General features: G+C 45.7%; 1 long non-coding RNA gene across 1 annotated transcript; it reads right to left on the reverse strand.

Moving 5' to 3' along the window:
- Positions 1–2290: 2290 nt before the first annotated feature.
- Positions 2291–15502, reverse strand: LOC307012874. The gene is made up of 4 exons (XR_013800749.1): positions 13738–15502; positions 12877–12999; positions 12384–12446; positions 2291–2481 (listed from the first exon to the last, which is right to left on the reverse strand). It is a non-coding gene; the product is annotated as an uncharacterized lncRNA (long non-coding RNA).
- Positions 15503–17478: the final 1976 nt, after the last annotated feature.

Consider the following 17478-nt stretch of genomic DNA (forward strand, 5'->3'; position numbering starts at 1 on the left):
CAACATCATCTTATCAAAGGAACACACTATGAGTAATTTGAACTGTTGTGCCATTACATCCCCAAGATAGTATTTCACTTGTACATAGGTTTGGCCCTTCCTGCTGATTGTGTAATAAGAGGTCAAATCGACCAGCTTTTCGCCATCAACTAACTCAGTGGCCTGTGCAAGGTGTGGGACCTCAACCTGATAAGCCATAACATTTCTATCAAAGCATATGGACTGAAAAGGCTGATATTCCAAACAATAAAGCTTAGAATCAACAAGAAATATGCTTTTAACAAGTCCAAATTCTGGTGTATTACCATTTAGTACATTGGCAAGGATCAAGGACTTCTCAGTAATGTATTTATTACCATTTATCACAAGCAATTTCACTGATACAGCATGATTTCACTGAAACCTAGGAAGTCCCTCAATGTTCCATGTAAATATTGTAGATCTCTAACCTCAGATACAGGACCCATCTCCTTTTCATTTAAAAAAATTGGGTACTTGGAAGGGTCAACATTTTGGGAGCTTTCATATATTTGGTACTGATTAATCAAAGACTTGCATAGATTTTTTAAATGGAGCTTGGAGGCCCATTGCTTAAAGAAACAATGCTTAGACTCGAACCCTATACACATGATGTTTTTTTGTAGCCTTTATTTGACCAGGTGAAAGTCCCTTGAGATCAAAAGATCTCTTTTTCAAGGGTGAACTGCAGATATGTCTGACCATGGGACCCAATTATTCTATCTGTGATGGCAAATGTATCATGTAATGCTGCTTAGGTGTAACATTGTGGTCTGGAAAAAGCTCCTTTCAATGCTTCGAGGGCGGTGGTGGCGAAGTCCATAGGGACTTGGCTTGGCAACTGGAAGGTCACCAGTTCAAGTCCCGGAAAGACCAAGTGCTACCGAGGTGTCTCTGAGCAAGGCACCGTTCCCTACACTGCTCCCCGGGGCCGTACATAATGGCAGCCCACTGCTCCTAACACTAGGATGGATCAAATGCAGAGAAACAGTTTTGTTACATAGTACCTGTACTACGTAATAACAATAAGTTGAATCTTCTTCTTCTTCAAATGACTTTCAATCAGTAACTTTAAACTTGACACAGTTGCAATGGTAAGAACAGGTGCAAACACTATTTGAACAATCTCTATTAATTCCATTATCAACTGCACATATGCATCGACTTTCAAATGTTCCAAAACAAATGGCAATATCCTCAACAGGACAAGCATTTGCCCTGATGACTGCCTTAGTTTACCATCAGTTGACGTAAGTGTACTCAGAGAAATTGGGGAAGGTCGATCTCTAACATCTAGAGGCGAATAAGGGAAACCAAGAATAGCTGAATTCAGAGTACAGATTGAACTCTCCTGACTGAACAAGATGATTCAAAACACATTTAATTTCCAAAGAAGCTATACCCTCTAAAATGACATGCATAATGTCATGCAGCGTTTGCCGTCCCCGTTAGTCAACTAACTTGCTCCTTCGATTGATCCCATATCTTGTTCTAAGGCTGTTGCGAAGCAAGTCTGTGCTAGCCTTTTCTATTTCATCACACTGTCTGACATGATTCTCCAATGTTCTTTTAATATATGCATCCTCGTTGAATTGTGACTGCATGTCCTCAAAAGAACACTCACAGTGTATGCACTTACTGTAAGCAAAGCCCACTCCCTCTTTGAACCTTGCGAGTTCATGCTGAGCCAGGGTGTCGCCACAGAGAGAAACCATAGCACCATGTATAGTTTTCTCCCCGTTAATAGTTTGCATTTTAACACCACTGTACAATGCATCTATGTCTTCCTTTATTCTATTCAATATTACATCTACACCAGATAGTCGGATGTTTGCTGATTTAGCCATCGCAAGTAGCCCAATAGCAGCCAGCTTAGACCCGTACTCTGGACTTATATTTCAGAGGGTGTAGTACACCATTAACAACTTGCTCTTTGATGCAAAGGATCCTAGTGGATTACAGATCTCTATTTCGTCTGTATACAGAATAATCTACAGTGCATTTGGTTTCTCTGAAAATAAGGGATGAGATTTTAAAAGAGAACCATCAACAAGGTCATGAAAACCTTCACTGCACCTCTGGGGTCCCTCTTCAAATCATAGTCAAAATCCTCGGATGTAATAGGAACTGCTCTACACTTTTGACAAATGGTACATAATAAAATAATTTGTCTTTGATGAAAAAATCTGTTGATCCTCTACGTTTCTTCCTGCATATGGTTTGAGCAATTGGAATTTCCTCTGCATCCACACAACAAAACTGCTTCCTGTTCGGGCGAAATGTTGTTGAAACGTTAGCAAAGGGGTCAATGAAACTGTCAAATATATGCATTGCATCTTTTTCAAGTTGATTCGTTGTACGTCCTGAATTCTTCTTTAGAACTTCCTTCATCTGCGTCTTGAAGTTGTCCAACAGTGATGATTGATACTGCTGCACCCCAGCAACATTGTCATTCATGCCTTTCTGAAAATGAGAGATAGAAAGTGATGTGATCAATCTTTGATGTTGGAAAACATTACCATGATCACTGTAGCTTCATGTGATCTACAGTTTTGCTTATAACATAGACACAACAGTAAAGTGGATAACATAGCACTAAGACTGAACTCGACCATCAGTGAACCACTAATAAATGCTAACTGTGTACAGTAAGAAGCCAAATAATGTGCTTTGTTCTCAAAGAAAAACTAGGTCTAACTTAAAGTGGACCTATCATGCTATATTTGAATAATATAGTGTAGGACCATACCTATATAAGGCATATTTATACTTTTTCTTTTTCAAAATACCAAACGGATCATGCATTTTAGCCATTCCTCATTTCGCTCAATTGAACACTGTCTTTGCATCATGGGCTGATTCTGTGAGAACAGCACCATCTACAGGCCTGGCATATGAACTACAGCGTCTCCAGCACTTTCCAACGGCAATGTCCGTGGCTGTCTCCTCCTGATTGGTGGAGTTGGCCCAATAGCCGTAGCGCCACTTCTGTGACGTCACAGAAGTGTTCAAATCTGGATCAGTCTGTATCAGATCCGTTGCAGCCCCTTTTTTAGAGATTTGGGTATGGAGGAAAATAGAGAGGGTTGTGTTTTCGGACACTTGGTGAGTTCCCTGGAACACCGGGGACACATATTCATGTAGAAAAGACGTACAAAAGTGCATTTTGCATGATAGGTCACCTTTAATATATGGCTACACTGTGTCTGGTTATAACCCCATACGAAGCGTGGTCTTCCTCAGTGTCTCCTTCACTATCTATCTTTCTATTTACACTTCTTGCATGCTAGATGATGAAGATGCACCTCCCTGTCTCTTTTTAAGCCTCCAATTTGCTTTCTCCAAAACGTGTTGCCAAAACTGTGAAGTCATTGCATTTCCTGAGGCCAAGTTGAAGGATCAAATACTAAGAAATGATTATCTGTTCATCTTGAATCATATTAATGTACTGTATTTAAGTACAATTTTGAGATATTTGTACTTTACTTGACTTTGATGCTACTTTGTACTTCTACTCCACTACAATTCAGAGGTAAATTGTTTACTCTTACTCAACTACATGTATTTAATACCTTTAGTTAAGCTACTTCACAGATCTGGATGAATTATGTGAAATATAATCAAGTGTTAAATCAGACTTTAGTTCCACCTGGAGTAAATCCACAAGCTACCCTGCAGTATACAAAGTCATTCAAACTAGCTGCACCTTCACCAGCTTTGAGAACACTTTCATGATCAATCATTATAAAACATATCATATATATTATTCTGAAATGGACCAATCTGCACAATGACTACTTTTACTTTTGGTAATTATATTTTGATAATACTTTTCTAATTTTACTTGAGTAATATTTTGAATGCAGGACTTTTACTGTAACAGAGTATTATTCCTACACAAGATCTGAGTACTTCTTCCATCTCTGTCTGATTTCAAACTCTTCCATTAACACCCTGAGTCAGTTTGCAACTGTGTGTTTTACTCAATTTTGTTGTAATTATAACTGCAGCAGCTTGACCACAGAGCATGAACGTTGTGATCAGCTGATTCTGCGCAGTTCTCCAGTGAGTGTTCAGGGCACAGAATGTGCACAGAGGAGTCTCCCACTGCAGCCAGTTGGCAGAGTTTTGGCACAATTCTGTTGTTCATACCGACGTGAACCCTGTCTGTACACATGGTGAACAATTCTGTCTTCCAGTGATCTAAGCCTCTGCCTCCTGTAAAGCTTCACAGGTCCGTCGGTTATGTCCTGCGCGGCATGCCCAGCTCCAGTTCAATCAGTCATAGAAAGTCCGCTAGATTTTTTTGCAGGGAGCGAAACGGCAACGTCCATCCATCCATCTTCTCCCGCTTATCCGTGGTCGGGTCGCGGAGGTATCAGTTCCAGCAGAGAGCCCCAAACTTTCTTTTCCCTGGCCACATCAACCAGCTCTGACTGGGGGATCCCAAGGCGCTCCCAGGCCAGCGAAGAGATATAATCCCTCCATCTGGTTCTAGGTCTACCCCTTGGTCTCTTCCCAGCTGGACGTGCCTGGAACACCTCCCTAGGGAGGCGCCCAGGTGGCATCCTAACTAGGTGCCCGAACCACCTCAACTGGCTCCTTTCGACGCGAAGGAGGAGCGGTTCAACTCCGAGTCCCTCTCGGATGACCGAACTTCTCACCTTATCCCTAAGGGAGACGCCAGCCACCCTGCGGAGAAAACCCATCTCGGCCGCTTGTACCCGCGATCTCGTTCTTTCGGTCATGACCCATCCTTGATGACCATAGGTGAGGGTAGGAACGAAAATGGCGCGGTAGACAGAGAGCTTTGCCTTCTGGCTCAGCTCTCTTTAACGGTGCGGTAAAGCGACTGCAGTACCGCTCCCGCTGCTCCGATTCTCCGACCCATCTCACGCTCCATTGTTCCCTCACTCAAGAACAAGACCCCGAGATACTTGAACTCCTTCACTTGGGGTAAGGACTCATTCCCTACTTGGAGTGGACAGTCCATCGGTTTCCTGCTGAGAACCATGGCTTAAGATTTGGAGGTGCTGATCCTCATCCCAGCCGCTTCACACTCGGTTGCGAACCGATGCAGTGAGTGCTGAAGGTCGCAGACCGATGAAGCCATCAGAACCACATCATCTGCAAAAAGCAGTGGTGCAATCCTTAGTCCACCGAACTGCAGACCCCCTCCCCAACGACTACGCCTCGAAATCTGATCCATGTATATTACAAACAGGATTGGTGACAAAGACCTTGGCGGAGGCCAACCCTCACCTGAAATGGGTCCGACTTACTGCCGAGGACCCGGACACAGCTCTCGCTTTGGGAGTACAGAGATTGGATGGCCCTGAGTAGAGACTCCCTCACCCCATACTCCCGCAGCACCTCCCACAGTGACTCCCTGGGAACCCGGTCATACGCCTTCTCCAAGTCTACAAAACACATGTAGACTGGATAAGCGTACTCCCAGCCCCCCCCCCCCCCAGGATCCTTGCGAGAGTAAAAAGCTGATCCGTCGTTCCACGACCAGGACGGAATCCGCATTGTTCCTCCTCAATCTGAGGTTCGACAATCGGCCTTACCCTCCTTTCGAGTACCTTTGAGTAAACTTTCCCGGGGAGGCTGAGTAGTGTGATGCCTCTGTAATTGACACACACCCTCTGATCCCCCTTTTTGAAAAGGGGAACCACCACCCCGGTCTGCCACTCCTTCGGTACTGTTTCCGACTTCCACGAAACGTTGATGAGACGTGTCAACCATGACAGTCCCTCAACACCCAGAGCCTTCAGCATTTCTGGGCGGATCTCATCCACCCCCGGGGCTTTGCCACTGTGAAGTTGTTTGACGACCTCAGTGACCCCCCCCCCCGGGAGATTGGTGTCGATCCCCCGTCATACTCCAGCTCTGCCTCTAACATAGAGGGCGGAGTTGTCGGGTTCAGGAGTTCCTCAAAGTGCTCCTTCCAACGCCCTAACACTCCATCAGTTGTGGTCAACAACGTCCCATCCTTACTGTACACAGCTTGGATGGTTCCCTGCTTCCCCCTCCTGAGGTGTCGGACAGTTTTCCAGAACAACTTTGGTGCCGCCCAAAAGTCTTTTTCTATGTCTTCTCCGAACTTCTCCCACACCCGCTGCTTTGCCTCGGCCACGGCTGAGGCTGCTGCCCTTCGGGCCTGTCGGTACCTTGCAACTGCCTCGGGAGTCCCCCGGGATAACAAATCCCTGAAGGCCTCCTTCTTCCGTCGGACGGCTTCCCTGACCACCGGTGTCCACCAGGAGGTTCGAGGGTTACCGCCCCTTGAGGCACCTAGGACCTTGAGACCACAGCTCCCCGCCGCGGCTTCGGCAATAGAGGCTTTGAACACCGACCACTCTGGTTCAATGTCCCCAACCTCCACACGAATGCCCGAAAAGCTCCGCCGGCGGTGTGAGTCGAAGGCCTCCTGAACTTGGGCCTCCTCCAGACGTTCCCAGTTCACCCGAACTACACGTTTGGGCTTACCAGGTCTATCCAGAGGCATCCCCCGCCACTCGACCCAACTCACCACCAGACGGTGATCAGTTGACAACTCCGTCCCTCTCTTTACCCGAGTGTCCAAAACATACGGCCCTCAGGTCCGATGATACGATAACGAAATCGATCATGGACCTTCTGCCTAGGGTGCTCTGGTACTACGTACACTTATGAGCATCCTTATGTTCGAACATGGTGTTTGTTATGGCCAATCCATGACTAGCACAGAAGTCCAGTAACAAACCACCACTCCGATTCAGATCAGGGGGGCCGTTCCTCCCAATCACTCCCCTCCAAGTGTCTCCATCATTGCCCACATGTGCGTTGAAGTCTCCCAGCAAGATTAAAGAGTCCCCTTCAGGAGCCCCATACAGGACTCTTTCCATGGTCTCCAAGAAGGCTGTATACTCTGAATTGCTGTTGGGTGCATAAGCACACACAACAGTCATAGTTTTCCCCCCCATAACCCGCAGGCGTAGGGAGGCAACCCTCTCGTCCACTGGGATAAACTCCAACAACAAAGCACCCAACCGGGGACTTGAGTATCCCCACACCCGCCCGGCGCCTCACACGTTGAGCAACTCCGGAGAAAAATAGAGTCCAACCCCTATCCAGAAGTAAGGTTCCAGAGCCAACGCTGTGTGAAGAGGTGAGCCCAACCAGATCCAACTGGTAACGCTCCACCTCCCGCACAAGCTCCGACTCCTTCCCCCCCAGAGAGGTGACGTTCCACGTCCCCAAAGCCAGCTTCTGTCGCCCGGGTCTGGTCCGTCGAGACCCTCTGCCTTCACTGCCACCCTTCTGGCAGCGCACCCGACCCCATCGGTGTTTCCCGTAGGTGGTGGGCCCGCGGGACGGAGAAGCGGAGGTGTTGCCCACGTTGCCTTTTCGGGCTGTGCCCGGCCGGGCTCTGTGGCAAGCCCGACCACCAGACGCTCGCCGACGAGTCGTCCTTCTGGGCCTGGCTCCAGAAGGGGACCCCGGGCTTCCTCCGGGCCGGGTATCCTCACTTCGTGTGTGGTCTTTCATGAGGTCTTGTGAACCAATCTTAGTCTGGCCCCTTGCCTGAGACCAATTTGCCATGGGAGACCCTACCAGGAACACAAGGTTCCAGACAACACAGCCCCCAGGTTCATCAGGGCACACAAACCTCTCTACCACGGTAAGGTGCTGGTTCTTCAGAAAGAAGATCTAGAAAGATCTCATGAACTTCCCCACTCAATCTATCAAGACCCGAGCAGTTCTATTATAAGTCCAAGGTAAAGGCACAGGCCGGCGCATACCGCCAATGGAATTCCCCCACCATATGAACTCTTACCCCTGGAGTGTAAAAGTGAAGAGGCACAACGTGACTACGTAAATGCACTCTCCTGAAAAAGTTGGAAACAAGGCGAAAAGTAAAACGTGAGAGACAGGAATATGCACTCCAAAGTGCTTTCCCTGTAGACTCGGGTGACCATTAAGACCAAGCGTAAAGAACATCGGTCAGCAGGCCCCACGTTTGAGGAATTTATTTATTTAATTTTAATCCTAATCTTAATTTTTCATTACATTTTAAATATTTATTTCATAGATCTTGATTCATTTTTTTGACACATCATCAGTTGTGGACTTCGGGATCGTCGAGTGTTTCGGCCATTATCACAAGACACTCTCCCCCCAGGAGGGCCCTGTCGGGGTGATCAAATCCCGCAGTGTGTATCTTTGACAATTGGAGTTGACCATGTTTGTCAAAATTAGGAATTAAGCAACGTAGCTGCTTAATGTCTTTTTATTTTTTTTACATGTGTAGACGAAATATGTGTTTTATTTTGATGTTTTGAGGTACGCAAAGGCGCGTAGTGACACAAGGGATGTTACGCGATTTAGATTTATGCCACGCATGCGTACCAGTTATGTGCACCCCTGGGTATAATGCTTTTAGTCCAAAAAGGTTACATTGCAGCCATGTCATAGTGAGAGTAAAAATACGTTATATCTCTCACAGGCTCCACCCTCTACTGGACTCTATGGGTACTCCCCTTGATCATATCATGCAAGCATTCATTCAATGAGACTTTATAGAAGAAAGACCGGGACGATCTCCTTGGGACCCTGTTGCCACGGAAGGGCTCTTCGGATCGATATCACCCAGCGCTTCAGTCGCCTGTAGGGAAAGAGGGCGTAGCTCAGCCGCATGCTGCCGCTGGCTCGCCCTCAGGCCTCTCCGCAAGGGAGAGAGCGCCCGGCGGTGGTAAGGCGGAGAGAGAGGCGCCGGTAGAGAGCCCCCATGGGTTCCCGAAGAACCGGCCCAGTACCGGCACTCACGGGGACAGGCTGACCGAACCCGGCGGGCTCCCGCTCCCGCTCCGCCTCAGCGAAGGGGTGCTTCGTCATCCAGGAGTTGACTGGTGACGGGAGGAAACGTCCCGGCGAAGAGAGGTGATTTCTCCGGCCAGGACGCAAGGGCGAATCCCACCTCCTCCCTATTTGATCCCACAGTGACAAGATCATCTTTTGTGAACAATAAAAGAGATTGCTTGTATTCCAGTCTGAGTGTCTTTTCTTTCCACACACCCACACAGCCACGTAATGTTGACCGTACAGATTCCCCACTCGCTGCACAGGTTGTAACTCCAGTAAGGGAGGCAGCTAGTGCGCATGCACGGGTGAGAGTAATAAACCACACTATGCGGGTACAGGGACATTATGGCCGGTGTAGCAGGGTTAGGAAACACATAACGCCGAGTGTGTAGGAGCCAATTAACACTGTGGGTATAAAGGTAGTAACCTATGTTTGTGGTTAGAGGTTCTGCCGGAAGGCCATACAGTTACGGAGCACACACGGAGCAGAGGTTCAGGCCCTGGTAGAAAAACAGGCAGTGTCTGCTGTGCGCACTCAAGACAGAGAGGGGGGGCATTATTCCATGTACTTCCTGGTTCCCAAAAAGACAGGCGAATTCAGGCCCATTCTGGATCTTCGCAGCCTGAATCTCCACATTGCACGCAGAAAATTCCAGATGTTAACAGTTACTGGGATTGGTGAAGCCAGGCGATTGGTTCACAACCATCGACCTGAAGGACGCTTACTTTCATGTCGAGATTGCTCCGAAACACAGAAAGTATTTGCGTTTTGCCTTCCAGGTACTGGCTACTCCCTGTCCCCACGCACGTTCAGCAAATGTGTGGCCACAGCGCTCCAACCGATGCTCGCCCGCGGCTTGAGAGTTTTCTTTTATCTGGACGACCTCATAGTCATGGCCAGGTCCAGGTCCAGGGAAGGGGCAATGTGTTACAAAGCCCAATTGATCCTACACCTAACCAAGTTGGGTTTTGCAATCAATTGGAAGAAGAGCACACCCATACCTCACCAACAGGCGTTGTATCTGGAAGTGGTGCTCAATGCAGGCAGTCTACGCGCCACCCTGTCAGACAGGCATCCTTGCTTAGGGCAGTTTGCAGACTGCGACAGGGGGCAACAGTGACAGCTTTGACTATCATGCAGACTCTGGGTCTCATGGCGGCTGCTCACGTTGTGGTCCCACTCGGGTTACTGCATATGCGCCGCCTGCAGAGGTGGTTCTCCAGCCTGCGTTTAGATCCCAAGAGGCACAAACGGCGTCTGGTGACCATCCCCCCCTCAGTGGAGGGCATCACAGTGTTTACGGACGCATCCGGAACAGGATGGGGAGGGACCTGCCTGGGGAGAGCTATAGCTTCCAGCATTTCAAACCCTTAATTCGGGAGAGACATGCAATGGTCAGGAGCAGCCACAGGGGCATATATCAACAGGCAGGGCGGAGTCCGCTCCGCCGCTTTGTTGACCACACCGGAGAAACTGTGGTTATGGGCTTCAGAGGTGGTGTTATCTCTGAGAGCCCTCCACATTCCGGGTCTGGAGAACAGAGGGGCCTTCCCCAGTTCTGGGGGGCGATGTCTCAAGTGGCAGATGCAATCGGGGTATTACCCACTCTGGGCCAACCTCTCCAGGCTTGGCTCCTGAGAGGGACAGGCTAAGGCAGGGTGGATTGTCTGATAGTGTTATTCAGTCTATCCAGGCAGCTAGAGCGGGATCCACCGCAGCCTGTTACAGGCCGAAGTGGCTTGGATTCCAGCGATGGTTTGAGGAGCGGAAAATAGACCCCCTATCTTGTGATCTATTTTGTCGTACTTACAGTTATTGGTGGACAGAGGGTTTGCTCATTCCACAGTGAAAGTGTAGGCAGCAGCCATCTCGTCCTGCCATGAGGGATTTGTCGGCAGGTCAGCCTTTTCTCAGCCACTGATGTTGCGGTTTTTACGGGGGGTCAGGAGGCTGCGCCCAGTAGTGCACGCCTCCGCCCCGCAATGGGACCTGCCGCTGGTGCTCGAGGCTCTGGTCTCAGAACCATTTGAGCCTCTGGAGTTCTCCTCCCTGAAAGCACTGTCGTGGAAGACAGCATTGCTACTTGCCTTAACGTCAGCCAAGAGAGTGTCCGAGTTAACCGCTCTATCAGTGTACCCGAGTTGTTTGGTGATCCGGGGTGACCAGAGCGGGGCGACAATCAGACTGAACCCCTCCTTCGTGCCCAAGAGCCTAAAGAGTGCGTTCAGGTCGAGGGTTATTCAGTTGGGGGGCTTTAATCTTCCACCCCATAGTGGGACGACGGAGGCTAAATTGCACCTCCTCTGCCCGGTGCGTGCACTAGCATGTTATGTGGAGCGCACGGCTGCCCTTAGACACAATGAACAGCTGTTTGTGTGCTTCGGGGGCGGGGTGACCGGGAAAGCCCTGTCCAAGAAACACCTGGCAGGCTGGCTCTTCGAGTGCACTGCACATGCCTGCGGACAGGCGGGGAGAGCCTTCCCCACGGGGGTCCTTGCACACTCTACACGAGCTATGGCTGTGTCAACAGCCTTATTTAACGGCGTGAGTGTGGAGGACATTATGCACGGCTGCGTCTTGGTCAACGCCAGGCCCCTTCATAAAGTTTTATCTCTTGGACATGTCTGGCTCCTTTTCATCGTCTGTGCTTGTTGGGGCAACGCAGGACTGGTGAGGAGGGAGGGGGGATGTGGGTCAGTGGGCATCTGACCCCCTCCCCGGGCGTAATGCGCTTGATTTGACGCGCACTGGGCCCATAGGGGCTGGAGGACTCTTTTCCCCCTGTCCTCCACGTCATAGCACAACTCCGCAGGGTAAGCGCGTCAGGGTGTGCTCTGTCAGCCGCAGCCCCGATTTTCTCCACGGTTACGAGGGAGAGGTGAGTGAGGCGCAGCGGCTGCTAACCAGAAAGCCGGTCAGAGACAGTGAGATGGAACAGTGTTGTTGTGGGACGATAGCGCGTGTATACATGTCTGTGAGAGATATAACGAGGGGTTACGTATGGTACCCTTGTTATATAAACACAGGCGGAGCCCTCTACTCAGGGGCCCCGTCTGCCCTATGCTGCTTGCTGAAGAGAAGTGTAGGATGACAGTCAGGAGGCGAGGCTTCCTTTTATGCGGTGAGATGCGCATTCAGGTAGGCCTGCCCCGGGGCCGGCTACATCTATAAAGTCTCAGTGGATGAATGCTTGCATGATATGATCAAGGGGAGTACCCATAGAGTCCAGTTAATTTATGCTTTTCTCCATTTTCTTTGAATAGTCCTATTTATAGAGCATATTCATACTAAACATCATCAACATCAATTCACAATTCATGTGAATGTGCATTTTCGGTGTTCCTGGACAAGCAGTACGCTTTTTCTTTTTAATTTGAAAGGACCGTATACTTCTCATGATCTGCAGTGAGGGGATAGAAAGGTCACATACTAACCCAAATAGCCATCTGAGCCAAACCTGAAAGCTGGTTGCTCGCTTACTCACTCATACAAACGCATGTGTAAGGAAGCATCTTACCTGCGACAGACGATGCTTGGATCGGGCATTGGTAACAAAGGCAGTGGCATGTGTTGTCAGATCCTACAATACAAAATGTAGTAACTTGACATTTGCAGGTATAACATTACTCACTGTGACAGAAATATATAACCATTAAATGTATGCACATCTGATGATAAAAAAACTGCTGAGATGTGGTGAGCAAAGATAGATAATTTAATATTTTGTAACTCTGACCAAATCATATCAAACATTAGTATTCTAACAAGACAATACGCCGTTCTAACCTCTTTATGTGTTCATTTAGTTTTGCTAGTACAGCACATAGAAATACATCTTCACATATACCTCTAAGTTTTATTAATCATATGGTGAATTTAATGAAATATTTATACATAAAATTGATATTTAAATGATATGCTAGGCCAATATTTGCCACTACTATATCGGCTTGACCTTTATTTAGCAGCCCTTAATTTTCAGTAGATAGTCAACAACAAAGAAAACATACTTGGTGCACTGTGACAGCTCCATCTTGGTCGATGCCCATTTGCTCTTCAACTGAGACAGGTGTGTGAAGGTTCTGATCCTTGCCGCTGGAGTCTGCTGGAAGCTGATCGGGTTGAATGTTGTCCTGTGTACAACATATCAAAGAAACAAGATTGTTTGAAATTGTATTTAGCTTCACTAAAAAAGAGCAATTTAAATATTGAATTCCTATCTGTCTAAGATTATTTTTCACATTAAACAAACTTTGGGGGTAAGAGTTATTTCAGCAACAATTACTAACTGTAAGTATTAGCACTTAGTCCATTGTCTGGGTAACACTCTTTATTAAAAAAATTCAGTCCAGAAAACAAAACCATGAAACTTTTTTTCTAATCAAATCTGAAAATGTATTTATTTTTGTTTTAAGTTTAATAGTGGGTAAATAATTTGGGATTTATTTCTGATTTGCTAAAACTGTGAATTCAACAAATCATGTGCAGATCCTGACAGTGATGCATGCATCTTGCAGGATCTTGCAGAGTGAAAAAGTGGAAAACCATAATTTTAGTGATATACTGTTTTAGTACCTGTGGCCAAACATTACCAACGTAATCCATATTTGTTTCCGTTTTTTTCATCCCCACAAAAACACTACATAGCTAACTGCTGAATAAAAAATATATGGTTGACAGATGCCGCCTACTTGTAGCCTAGCAGATTGATTAGTTAATGCCAATGGGTTTATAATAACTAAATGTGGCTGATCGGCTAACGCTATCTGTAACATCACAACACGTACGAAACTAACCCTGTATCCGAGTTTTAACACGTGGCCCAACCACTGTAGCTAACAATCTTAGCTGACTTAGCAGCCGTTACTTACTTTTTGCTGCTGTGCTTGGGTTTCATCCTGTCGGTTTTCATCTGCACGTGTGGTGTCGCTTGGTCTGGTGTCTTCCAGAAGATGTTGAAAGTGTCTTCTCTTTACATGATGGTAGAATGAGTTGTACACTCTATATTCTTCAGTGCATCCATCAATGCAACCTGAAGTCAGGGCTGCGACTGTGCAGTCGATTAATATGGCTCAATAATAATTTCAGTGAAAAATGTATAAAAACGCAGCAGATAATGCACCGCCAAAGCATCTTGAAATCTTCAAAAAGTAAACGTTATTAAAATGTTTCTGCAGCAGGCAATGTAAATATTGGAGAAAAGAACAAATGAAGTGGGTTTATCACATTCTCTAGCTGTATGGGGTAGGCCGGTGAGTCATGTTCATATATATATATATATATATATACATACACACACACACGTCATAATAATGCCTGGGAATAACTTGTGGAATGATGTGCATCTAGAAACAGATGTTTGAAATGTTACCTATGACCGCATCAGTTATTAATATTCCTAATATTTGCAACATATATAATATCTCTGTCACCCCTCTTTAAGAAATGGTACTTTCCAATGGGAACCGCGAAGACGGTCCGTTAAGGGCGTGTGTTAGGTCAGGTGCAGCTTCAGGACGTTGCTGGCTAGCTTTCCTTCTGGCAGAAGACTGAGCCTCCACAAGTGATTTAACATTTAACTACGCCATGGATGAAAATGGAAGAGATATCACATATCCGGGCATGAATGCTATAGCAACTGCAGCATTAAAAAGTTAATGTAATTGTGTATTTTATACTACACCTCTCCGTAGCAAGCTTTACATTATTTGAATCGGTTGGACAACAAGTTAGCATGCAAAGTAAGCTAGCTAGCTGGCTACATATCTAGTGTTAACTTAGCTAACATCTCAACCCAGTCTCATGGCATTTTGTGTTATAGTCACGAAAACGTTCAGTAGAGACGTCCATAGATCATTTTGTTAAACACAATAGCCAGCATGTGTAGTTCTGGGGGGGCGTTCGATTCCAGTTTTGGATAGTCTGGCGTGGTTTCGTTCCATTTCAAAGAGCTGTTTGACGCTCGGCGTAACCTTGGCGCACTGCCACTCCAACATCCAATCCCAGAGTTTGAAGATTAATCACGGGGACTGTAGTCGTAAACGATAGCTGGGGATTATGGGTAGTGTAGTGTCTTCGGCCATCCTAAACTCCTAGGCCTACATCTGTTTCCGGTTATTTTTATTTCGAAATTCAGTTCCTGACGGACGCCAAAAAAGCCTGAGATTATGGAATTAAACCAATAAATAAAAGCAAGGATAATTGTGTGTTATTGGTGAGTAAATAACAGTGTTATTTAGAAAAGAATAACAAATTAGAAGGAAAAACAGATTTTAAAAATACAGATTTCAGTGTTCTGAGACTCTGAGCCCCATTTATTTCCCTCACAGACGGCAACAAAAGTCCGAAATTATACGATTTAAAATAAAAGCAATAATTGTGGCTTGATATTGAGTAAGAACATGTTTTTATGAACCACACAGCTTCCTGTCTTCCACGACCCGACCGGAGAAAAAGACGTGCTGCAGGCACGAAAACACATTACCAGTATACAGTATAAAATACATTGCTTTTAAAATCGTTCTGTGTGACACGAAAAAAAGGGGATAATCGTGTTGGTGAAAACGAATCAATAAATTAAATTTCGTGACTATAACACGAAATGCCATGAGACTGGGTTGAACATATACATATATATACATATATATACATATATACACATACATACATACATATGGAACACTCTGCCCCTCCATGTGAGGTCGGCCCAGACCCTAGGGGTTTTTAAATCAACACTTAAAACTCACTTCTTCTCTCTGGCCTTCTAGCCTTTTCTTATCAAGCTCCACTTTTGTGGAATCAGCTTCAAGTTTATGTTTAGGCGGCAGACAGCGTATCCGTTTTGGGAGTGCACTTGGGGCCTTCCTTTTTAATAGAGCTTATGGTTGAGAGTGGTCTGGTGGGAGTGCATTGGCGTGGACACGCTTTGCCTCTTCACCTACATTTTGGTTCTTGCTCTTTCACTTAAATCCTAAAAGCTTGGATCTTATATTTAAAACTAAGGTTATTACTACTTCTCATTTTTCTAAATCTATTCTCTCTCTACTTCTCATACTCCTGTAATCTATTCATTCTATTTTCTCTTTATCCAAAACCGTTCCCCTCTCTGACCTCTCGAGGTTCTATCAGAGCAGTGGTTCCCAACCTGGGGGGCGCCAAAGATCGCAGGGGGGGGCGCATATTTGAGGCCAAATATCATATTTAGAATTTTTTTTTTTACATATAATTGTAACGCAATACACGATTGTCGCTGGTTGTGCCTCTCCACCTCCGTTCCTTACTTGCTAAACTCTAAAAATGAATTCAGGTGACCTTTCACGTCCACATAATTAAATGCATGGTTGCAAGATAAAAATGTTCGTTAATTGATTTAGATAAACATTTTAAGTTGCACACATTAATTTATAAGTTGTGTTAGCGTAATAATGTTGGTAATTACATTAACTTAATATTGTGTGTAATTTGAACTCTGATTTCTGCGTTAATTGACTTCAAACAAAATTCAAGTTGTAGTAAGTAATGCAATCGGCTTGATAACTTAATTGTTCTACACCGTGAGTTAAGGATTTCCAGTCCACTCCCACTTAACATGCCTGGACAAGTTCAGACAGCTAAGACAAATAGATATATACAAAGGACATTTTAAGGTGAGTGTCATCTTTAGTCATTCAAATACAGTAGATAGCCTTGAAGTTGCACTATATAGGCAAATTACTGTTTGACCTAAATTAGCAGCCTTTGAACTGTGAATAGTGCTGTGAGAGGATACAAAGTAGTAGAGGCTACTGTGAGAGTAAAAATACTTTGGTTACTATTGTGATATCGCTTTTTATTAAAAATGAATCTCGTGAAACAGATCAAGGACATGCTTCTTAGGTAGGATCGTTATTTAGAGTTGTCCTTGAAATGCAAGTTGTTGGCAGTCACCCATTCAGAATATATTCATTTAGGTAATTTCTCTTTTTTTCCTTTTTCAAAAATAGCACAATGCAATTGAAGTATGCAGAAAACTATAGCCATCCGCTGCCTTGTCGTGTGCCTTGGAGAAAAGGAAGAGGACCTTTTCAAGGAGTTTAGCGACGTAATTAAAAATCTTGAAATAAAATAAAATCCATGGGCAGTGTAAAAACACAGGACAAAAGCACTGCTCTCTGTCAGTTACATTTTGAAGCATATTGCACTTTTGGCCACACCCCAATCAATAATGTCTTCGCAACGTTCAGCATGGATAGGTGTTGACAGCAATGGCACGGGAAATGATTGTGTACAATTTGAAAAGTGGCTTCTGCTGTTCTTAACCAGTTCAAATATTGTATGGAGCTTGCAAAAAAGATGAGAAGGTACACTAAAACTGACCTATTATTCAATGTGCTTCAAAAGGACATGAATATCGCCTTCATCAGTGACCAGTCCACCCCAGGATCTGACCATACGATGGCAACCATCGTGGTCGAGGGAAACAAATGAATGAGCAAGCATTCTGCGTTAAATGTGTTCATACTGTTTGAAATAATGACTGTCGGCAGTGTAAACATCTTTGTTACATCTTTTGTCAAATTGATGTGTGTGATCTGCAGATTGGTGGCCATTGAGAGTTTGTTTCTGTAGTTGTG

The sequence above is a fragment of the Notothenia rossii genome, assembly GCF_949606895.1.
Source record: "Notothenia rossii genome assembly, chromosome: 7".
In the NCBI taxonomy this organism is placed as follows: Eukaryota; Metazoa; Chordata; class Actinopteri; order Perciformes; family Nototheniidae; genus Notothenia; species Notothenia rossii.